The sequence below is a fragment of the Nicotiana tomentosiformis genome, chromosome 1, assembly GCF_000390325.3.
Source record: "Nicotiana tomentosiformis chromosome 1, ASM39032v3, whole genome shotgun sequence".
Taxonomy (NCBI): Eukaryota; Viridiplantae; Streptophyta; class Magnoliopsida; order Solanales; family Solanaceae; genus Nicotiana; species Nicotiana tomentosiformis.
In genome coordinates, this window is record NC_090812.1 from 149,381,293 (window position 1) to 149,391,657 (window position 10,365).

The following is a 10,365-nucleotide window of genomic DNA, read 5'->3' on the forward strand; positions in this document are numbered from 1 at the left end:
TTTCATATTTAAGCTTTCCATATGGTAAAAATATAAGCCATGTGGCACCTACATGGAATGATGATATTGGCGGGCCATGACACTCTCCCCCACCTAATTTTGTACCCGCCCTCGGCACAAAGCATCGACATGTACGCGCGCACCTCGCCTTGTCATTTTTGGAGATCTTTCTCCATTATCCATGATACCCTATAGAGCAGTTCGGCTTCCCATGTTACAAGGTACTTGTCACCTTTCTTCTTACCCCGTTTGTACTTTCGACGGCTAGCAATGATGGCATCGATCCTCCACTCATCGGATGCCTCTCTTTGCTCTTGGCCTGAATCTCCCCATGACTCGACCAAGTCTAGTAGCTTCTCAAGCATCGGGTCCATGCTTCCACTCCCTATTTGGCTGCCCTCTGTGGTCCCAGTCTTGCTAGCAAACTTGACCCCTCTGCTTGGTGCACCATCTAAGTCAACTTTTCTTGCTGCCACCATGCTCCATTTGGATGCCGCTAAGATATGATTTGGAATCCCCTACTTTAGGCTTAGATTCCAAGCGCATCCCCCCAATGCATGAAGTCCCTTTTGTGTCACCCTATTGTGCCTAAGGAAAGTTTCCAATCATTGCTGCTAGCTTCCCCAACTCTAGGTATTGACTTGCCTGATATGATCCTTTACAGAAGCAGCACCCTCTCTTAGGCACATACTCGTTAGTGTTTTTCGACCCCTTGCCGTTTCCCTTGGATTCCTCTTGTTATGGGATGGCCCCTTGCCATTACTTGTATACCTCTACTATGTCTTTCCCGTTGTCCTTGTTATGATCTCCCCCACCCCTCTCGGTGTTGCCTTCTTTGGACTTGGCAGGTTCCATCTTGAAGTCAACGAGTGACTCAGCTACCGCTATGGCCTCATCCACGTTGGCTGCTTGATATCTTCTTAAACTTTGCCCAATTTTGTAACCCATCTATGAAGTAGATGAGGGAATCTTCCTCGGACAATGACAAAATTTGCACCATTAAGGTAGTGAAGTTGCGCACATACTCCCGAATTGTGGTTGTATGTCGGAGCTCCCTTAGCTTTCGCCTGGCCTCGTACACCATATTCATCAGATATAATTGCTTCTTTAACTTCTTCTTGAACTGCTCCCATGTCTCAATCTTGCATAGCTCCTTCTCCATGTCAACACACCTTCGATGCCACCACAACGTGACAATATCTAAGAGTTACAACACATCAGTGTTAATCTTGGCCTCATCATCCCTCACTTTGCCATGCTTGAAGTAATTCTCTAGGTGCCAATGGAAGTTCTTTACTTTTTGTGCATCACGAACACCTTTGAACTCCGGTGGCTTAGGAGCATCGATCTTGCCATCCCTCATCACAACAACATTGTTGTCTGCCTCGGTCACGCCAGCGTCGGCATGCTCCTCGAGTGACTCTATCTTTGCCTTCATTGCATCGATAGTGCTCAACGCCTCCATTAATCTGCACTCCATCTCGACTTGCATACGCCTCTGCAAGTCATTTCGGATGCTCTCAATTTCTTCAAGAGTGTGTCCCTCAAGAACGCTAAGGGTGCCTTCCACCTTCCCCAAGCGTTGGCCAAAGATCTCGACGGAGTCCATCCCCGCGTTCACCTTCATCACCCACTCTTTACCGAGCGAGACTTCCTCCGGCAGGACCTCTACTTTATCCTCACTTGCCTCAGTGGTAGATGGTTCTTGGAATGTAAGCCCCTCGTTTGGTACAACCTCGGGCGGCACCTCCTGGCTCTTGTTGTGGCATTCCTCTTTTTGTTACGGCTATTCTTGCCAGCAGCATCCTGGATAACATTGGCTTAGGTGATGGCAGCGTTAGTTTCTCTGTCGTTCGCCATTTCCTTAGTTGCAACCTTTGCTTTGATATCACGTTGTCACGTCCTTAGTCTTGAACTAAGTATACGTGCGGCACTTGACAACTTGCTCACGATCCTGCTATGCTAAGTCAGCCTAAAATACTACACTCAAGATAGCTAAATGAATGTTAGAACACAGGAGAATTGCCAAAGGAAGCTTTTTATCTTAGAGAGAACTTGATTGTTTTGCTTGATGGGTTACAAATGAATATCCCCCCTTCATATACTAGTCTCCTATGGGCTAATAAGTAAATAAAAATTATTACACAAGTCCTTTGTGGCCATAGGCATGCAATAGCAATTTCGTCTCACGAGTTTGATTCAAATGGGTACTTACTATCCCTTTGCAGGTAAAGCTGGAAAGATGTAACACCTCTTATCAAATGCAAAGATCTTGTAACCTTTCTTATTCTGTATAAGGTAAAAAGGACTTAGCTTTTGGGTGGCATCCAGCTATTTTTACAGTTGCACAACATGAATTCCTCTTCTAAAAAATTCTCACTTATTACATGCTAAACTAACACCATAAATTATACTTAAATATATAATTCTGCAAGCTTGTTACAGAAAATCACACAGTCAGATAATTACATCTATAATTTCGTCGAGAGATGGAAGGAGTGATTCCATAGGTTCTGTTGGCAAACTTCATCTACGAACTGAAAAAACATAACATGATCGGAAATGACAAGTTTAATTTGCTATCCAACCCCGGCTTAGGCAAAAAGCAAAGACGGAAATGTGGAACAACAGAAGAAATTAGCATCACCTGAAAACTACCACAATTAGAGGGATTAATGTTGCGCTAAAACTACCATTCATGTTGTCTGTTGTACAGGAAGTGATTGGAGAGAGAGAGGGACAATTCAAATTCATGTGGTAACTTTTCTCTTTTGCTACTATCATCATTAGTCGCCTATCTTTCTAATAAAGGATCACATGAATGTTGAAAACTGACTCGCGCCTTTTGCTATAATTTAGGCAAATTACACTTACATTTATGAAACAAAACAAAACTAACTGAGAATATATTGGAAGTGGTATTGCTGCCAACTACTGACAATGGAAGTTTACTTATTTCCTAGATAATTGGGATGGTTGTCCGCAATATTTTATATGTAAATATGTGTTTGTGTATATTTGAAATATAACTTCTATATGGAGCTTTAGAACAGAGCTAGCGTGTAATAACAAGCAGAACATAATCCATGTCCCTGGTAGCAAATTGAACAAATTGGACGTCATTAGTTGTGGAGAGGTGGATCATTCTGACAAATTTTTATCTTTCAAATTTATAATGGAAACCGAAACATAAAGCAGTAGGATGGTTTGATTTAACTAGGAAAGAGTACAAATACCTACAGATTCATTAGAGAGGCTTCTAGCAAAATGGTTCCCTTTCTGTAAACATTGCTTTGTGATCTGCTACGATATGTTGGAAAGGAAAACCTGGAAGTGGTGCAATGCTGAAGAATTTGGTAGACAAATGAATGTTAACAGAGCACAGCCTCAGACCAAAGTATTATTTGTCACACTCAGCTATCACGAAGTTGCGGACCTACACCTTTGAAAAAAATATCAGTTCTGATAGTTAAGAGAACTGGATGTCTAGGGATGGCAGTGGGCGGGGCGCCGGGTTCGGGGTGGGTTTGGCAAAACTCACAAAAATTTCGCCCCTCCCCGCATAGTTATTTTTTCAGCTTTCAACCCGCCCCACTTAAGTTTTTTTTCTTTTTATTTTATTTTTTTTCTAAAACAAACTAGTTTGACATACTCCAATCATACAAATAAATGAGGACAAGTACTTTTATTATGTGATGCCATATTAGATATAGGAGGATACACTAACACTGAAATGGCTTGTACAAAGGAAACTTTAGACCTTTTCCCTACAAATTATATACTATCAACAACAACAACAACATACCCAGTATTATCCCACACCGTGGGGTCTGGGGAGGGTAGTGTGTACGCAGACCTTACCCCTACCTTGTGAGGATAGAGAGGTTGTTTCCAATAGACCCTCAGCTCAGGAAAGCATAGCACCACATTAATGAAAAAATACACAAGGGACAATACCAAAAAGCCATATAAAAGCAGAATAGAAACAACAAGACAGTAAGGTGATCAACAATGAAAGAAAACAACGGCTAGTCATAAAAACCTACTACCAACAGAAAGCGAGACTGCATGCCAATACTACTGTTATGAATACTCTAGACTACCTACTCTACTACCCTAATCCTCAACCTCCATACCTTCCTATCAAGGGTCATGTCCTCGGTCAGATGAAGTTGCGTCATGTCTTGCCTAATCACCTCTTCTTCGGCCTTCCTCTACCTCTCCGTACGCCCTCTAATGTCAACCTCTCACACCTCCTCACCGGGGCGTCTGTGCTCCTCTTCTTCACATGACCAAACCACCTAAGCCGCGCTTCCCGCATCTTGTCCTTAATAGGGGTCACACCCACCTTGTCGCGAATAACCGCATTTCTGATCCTATCTAACCTAGCCACCCACATTATGTATCTACAAATGCTGTCATTGTAATGTATATGAGAATGATACAGTAAATAAATAAAAATTTGAAGATATTGACCTCATGTAAAATATTTATGCTTATTTAGCATTTATCAAATAAAAAACTAAATTAATCATAATAATCATAAATTAAAGTAAATTTATACATTTAATTACGATTAAGTGATAAAAATGGAGTATAAGATACAGAAAAAACCTAATGTGATCCGTTTAGGTATCATATTTTGTGTATATCACCTTTTTTCACAATATATGTGATAGTTATCACAAAACAATTTTGATATTGGATTAATTACGTGAATGGCAAAGTTTGTATTTTGTGTAAAGAACTCACTATCATATTCAATGAAATCGACAAGTTAACACATGTTATAATAAACATATTATTGGTTAATTAGATATCTGATTTCTTATTCATTTCTTGTTTGCTTAAGTTAATTCTCAGTTATTGGGGTTGTCAAGTTATGTAAGACTGAAAACATGAATCATTTTCTAGGGGAAAAGTATGTTTTCAAGATTAAGATAATACGATAACCATTACTATGCCCAATGAAGTTGTGATCAGAAAAGATTAAATTCAAAGCTGCCCATTGAACCAGTAACCCGCCCCGCTTTAAAATTTTTAGAAATTGTTTTAACCCAGCCCGCCCTGCCCCGCACCCGTATAAGAGTAAACTCGCCCAGCCTCATCGCCATCCCTACTGGATGATATAATTGATACTAGAAAATGACTAGTCCTTTTAGTTGCTGTTTGAATTTCTGACATAGGAAGAAACTTCTGTACAAAGGTTTGCACAACATTTCCTTCTTGTAGTGATGAAAGAATAGTAGTACTATCAAATTCCACACAGAAGAGAAGTGTTTTTTTTCTTCACTTACGCTTTGTTGAGAAGAGAAGAAGCATATTAGGAGTTCTAGTATGAGTTTTTGGAGATAAATATAGGAAGTTATAATTACTTTGGGTGTCTTAGACAGAGTAATCTCTATCTTGAAGTAATCTCTACAGAAAACTTTGTTTTACGTAGTATAATTGCTAGATCATATAAAGAAGTATGGTATACTAGTTGTGTGTTCTAGTATAAATTACTAGCATCTTGTAGCTTTCTGTAAATATATTTTCTCTTTTTCACCCTTGCTAGAGATAAGGATAAGGCGGATAGTGGTGGAGATGTTTTTTGCAACTGTAGGCTATCTTTTATCATTTATTACTACATTTGTGGGGTATCAGTGGTTCTTAAGAACTGATAGAACCGATAGAACAAAATCTATTTCACCTTATTAATAGGTTTTTAATTTTAAATAAAATTATAGGTTTCGATATAAATTTATAATCTCACCAAATTATTTAGGCAGTTCTTTAATTTTTTCATGAATATGTTTTAGTCTTTTAGAGATTGCGGATAATTGATTTCTGTCAAAATTATTGCTAAAGTTTGAATGATACTCTACAGTCTACATTCTTGAAAGATTTTTGTTTTAGTCCTTTACTCTACTCTACTCTACTGTTTACGTTCAAGATTTTGTGAGGTTTAACAAATTTATCATTTTTGCAAAGAAAATTTACACTGTCACTATAGTTTTATTTTACCAGTGTAACATATTATTTACCATGTATGGCTGGTTATCTATGCTTGCTATAAAAGTTACTTATAATTGACATATAGATGATCTAATTGTATGAAAAATTTACATCATCGCAGATTTCATTTGGTTTGCATCAATGCACAATAACTTCAAAATTTGGAAAAATATTAGCGAGACTGATGATTATTAAGTAGTTTGTTTTTATTAAAAAAAACATGCTATTGCCAAGGTTAAAGAGATCGAGTTAACTATTACTCTTTCGATCACCACTTGCAAGTTGTAAATGATAGGATGCCCTATGTGTTATTTTATGTTCCAACATGGAGAAAAGATCTTTGAATGTCATTTTATGAAGTTAACGATATATATGGTTTTTCCCTCTTTTCTGTTCTTGATTTGAAAGAACAATAAATGGTGAATCCAGCAAGTTGCATTCATTTTATCAATCGAGATAGTGTACAAGGACCTGTATAGGGACTATGATAATTTTTTGGTTTCCCACTTGGTATCCAATACTCGCATTTAGGCCCTGACTAATCCTGATTCGTGCAGAGCAAGCCTCAAAATGGAAAAGCACTTCCTATCAGGACTTTTTTATATACAGAGCTCAAATCGACTGATTAACGGAGTAGGACGAAGTATATAGACCCACATAGAGACCATGATAAAGTTTTGGAGAAGACATACCGGTCTATTGTCTTGAAACATTAATGTCCTGTCAATTGTTAAGAAAAAAACAAAGACAAAGACTTCATAATAATAGAGTGAGTGTGGGTTCATGTACACCACCCCAATTGATGAAATAAAAACTATCTACTAGATTCACCATTTAATGTTCTTTCAAGAAAAGAGATAAAAATCAAATATATGATAAATTGATAAATATATTTATCATTAACTTCATATAAAATTGATGTTAAAAAGACCTTTTCTCCATGTTGGATCTACTAGCCAAATAGAAAGGGGAGATATGCACAAAGGGGCTAAGTTGCTCGGACACGGGTGCGGGTATCCGACACGGGTGCAGATTTAGAGGTCGGATCCTTCGAAATATAAATTCTAAGATTCGGGGATACGAATTCTAGAACGGATACGAGTGCGGGGATCCGACTCAAAATAATTCAAAAAATGAAAATATAAAAATATCTCTAAATTATGAGAAATTTTGTGGAATACTTACGTATAACTTGTAAAGAATTTTGTTAATTCGGGAGAAGTGTGAGGCACGCCCGGATTTCGTGGTTTGAGCACAGTCGCTTTACAATTATGCTCGGCTTGATTATCTAACTATTACAAGTTTTAGACATATGTGCGTTTTTACCTTTTACCGATTTTATTTGTATATTTTATAGATTTTATTTTAAACAAGTTACGATGTCGTACACTTGTTGTTTTATACATGTCGCAAATCGCCCCACGTGAAACGCACCCACAATTTACAACATGTTTATTTTAGGCAAAATACATAAACAGACACTTAAAGTTGGCCCCAGATGTCTCTCTCACACTCCAACTTACCAGGTGACCATATAGACACTTCAACTTAGCACAGATGTGCCACGTGGACACTTGTGTCTGTAAGTCTACCTGCGTGAAATGCACTCTCTGCTGATATGTCAAGTCAACAAATGAAATAATAACACGTGTAATTTCAAAATACCTAAAAATATTATCACATTAATAATAACTTGATTAAAAAACTCAAAAAGAACAAATCTTCCTTCTTCCAACCCTGCACACCGTCATCTTCCCAGCGACCCCCTCTTTGCCGAAAATATTTCCGGCCATTCTTTTTACAATTTTGTCTTCTTCTCCAGAAATTTGATCTTTTTTTTCTTCTTTTTCTTCACGTTTGAGCTTTTGTCAAAATTTCTTTGAAAGTTCCAAATCTGATTCTTCTTCTTTAGATTCACGAAACTTCGCCGGAAAAATGAAGCTTCGTCGGAATTTTTAAGATATAAATCTTATTTTAGTTTTTCAGATTTAAGTCACAAAGATTAATTTTGTTATATGGTATTTTTGTACTTCTGTCTGCGAGTTGTTTGGTGGTGATGGGGCTGCTCGCTTTTTGACTTAAAGGGCTTATGTACATGGATGTTTTGGGTGTTAGAGTGAAGCTTGGTAAAGCTCATATAGTAGAAGACAAATGGAGAAGATGAGCTTGTGGCAAAGAGAAGACAGTAAGGTGAGAGAAAAAAAAGGTAATGTGAAATCCATCTTTCAGAACAAGGAAGATCAAACATGGTGATGGTGGCTGTGGCTTGATTGGGGATGAAGAAGGCGGAGTCCACATGAAAAAAAAATTAAAGTAAAAATGTAATTTTATGCATCTTCAGGCGCTCAAATATGAGTGAAACACACTCATTTTGCCATGTCACCTCGGAGTGTTTACTAGACATACTAAAAACTAACATAAAAGTGTATATGATCATCTGGTAAGTTGGAGTGTGAGAGAGACATTTGGGGCCAACTTTAAGTGTTTTTTTATGTATTCTGCCTTTATTTTATTATCATTTCAAGTTGTAAAATCACGTCACACGTACGTGCACTCGAGGTTGGGATTTAAGTGCCACAGTTATGCCATGGGAGCCGTACCTATAACTATGACGATTTATTTCTTAAATCGCGCCTAAAGCAACTAGCACGTCTATAATTGTGTTTTAACTACATTTGAGATGTATTGTGAGACAAGGAATTATGGAACAATTGAGGGAAATGAGTCAGCTTTTGTTCTTATTAAGTTGGCCCGATGAAAATAAATTATTTGGTCCATGTTCTATCCAAAAAACCCGAAGCCAACTAAAACATAACTAAATTGCATTCTGTCAAAGAAAATCCATTATGCAACCTAAACTACTTACTCATTTCAAATTATTAAAATCACATATGGCCCATATTAGCCACACAATCCAACTGGCCATTAATCTACTATAACTAATGTCTACATGTAAACCCAAAACAAAAAGGTGAATCAACAACATTGAAACTTATTTTTGATAAATAAACAATTGAAAATTGATAAGTCAAGCAATTCCAACTAAATACCAAATGAAACAGCAGAGAACAATGATAAAACCATAGACAAGATAGGAGCATATCACAAACTTTACCAATCAAGCACAATAATAGCAGTAAGTAAATCAAAGAAAACAGAGCAACCCAAATCTGCAAAATTATCGAAGAGCACGGCATTAACTACTCATGAGCGAAAATAAACTAAGAGAAGAAAAGGGACCTTTATTGCTGCATATGCTCTAACATTTACAATGAAAGAGGAGCTCCCAAATCACAATCCTAAGACGATCTGTAGATCAGACTTCGACGAACCCGGCAAATTCGAACGACACCTCACTTTAGCGACGATTTCCGATAGTATGTTAGTGATGTTTTGTGCTGTTGTTTCATGGTGGTTTTGGGGTATTTTTTGAAGTGGAATTTGGGGAGTTTTGGGGCTAGATTTCGGGATGTTTTTTAGGGAATTTCGGTTTGTTTTAGCTGCTTTTATGGAGTAATTTCAGCTGCGTTTTGGCTGATTTTTTGGTGAGATTTGGGGCTGAAGTCTGCTGCGTTTTCAGCTGAGTTTTTAGAGCTGAAAGTGCGACTTTATGGCCGAAAGGGCTAGAGATGAGTGGCGTTTTGGAGGAGAAAATGGTGGCTTTCATGGCTGGTTTTTCGGCAGCAATCGCCGGATTTTTTGTGCTGGTTTGGGGGTGGATTTCAACTGTTTTTGTGGCTGTTTTCAGGTGGAGTTTTAGGGACTGTTTTGAGGGGATTTCGTGGCTAAAAAGCTGCTAGTTCTAATGGAGAAAATGGTGATGTTTCGTGACTATTTCGCTGGAGATTTCAATGCTTTTCATGGAGTTTTTTTAGAGGAAGAAGAAGAGGGCATCTCGTTTTTTCTCGTGTCTTCTCCCCCTCATAAAAAGAAGAGGGCAGCGCCCCTTTTTTATTCTCTCCCCATTCCCTCTTTTTCTCTTTTTATTGTTTGCCCGCTAGATGGTCCTTTTCCTTTTTTCCTCTTTCAGTTTTTTTTTAAAGAATAACAAACAAAATTAAAATATTATTCCTATTAAATTAAAATAGTAAGGTAAAATGTTAACTAACTATTCTTAGACCTAGAAAAGTATAAGAAAATACTAAAAAGACTTATAAAATACTAACTTATCACAAGAAGAAATCATATTTTTTGTGAATTTTCTTTTCTTTGTAAATGAAAAATAAAACTAATATCTAAAAGTGTGACTCATTTTGTGGTTTTTAATTTTATTTTCGATTTTCTTAAGAAAAACCTACAAAAAGTAAAACAGAAGATAAAATATGTAGATTAACTTTTTTAAAAAATTACATACTAAAAGTGGTAAAT

The 10,365-nt window shown here is 37.4% G+C and overlaps 1 long non-coding RNA gene across 7 annotated transcripts; it reads right to left on the minus strand.

The window, feature by feature from the left end:
- Positions 1-2,148: 2,148 nt before the first annotated feature.
- LOC108943815 (uncharacterized) lies at positions 2,149-9,976 on the minus strand. 7 transcript variants are annotated; one of them, XR_011413139.1, is made up of 5 exons: positions 9,238-9,976; positions 4,137-4,415; positions 3,241-3,442; positions 2,470-2,537; positions 2,149-2,234 (listed from the first exon to the last, which is right to left on the minus strand). It is a non-coding gene; the product is annotated as an uncharacterized lncRNA (long non-coding RNA). The 7 variants fall into 7 exon arrangements; XR_011413143.1 differs by having other exon boundaries at positions 3,237-3,442; XR_011413138.1 differs by lacking the exon at positions 2,470-2,537 and having other exon boundaries at positions 9,238-9,975.
- Positions 9,977-10,365: the final 389 nt, after the last annotated feature.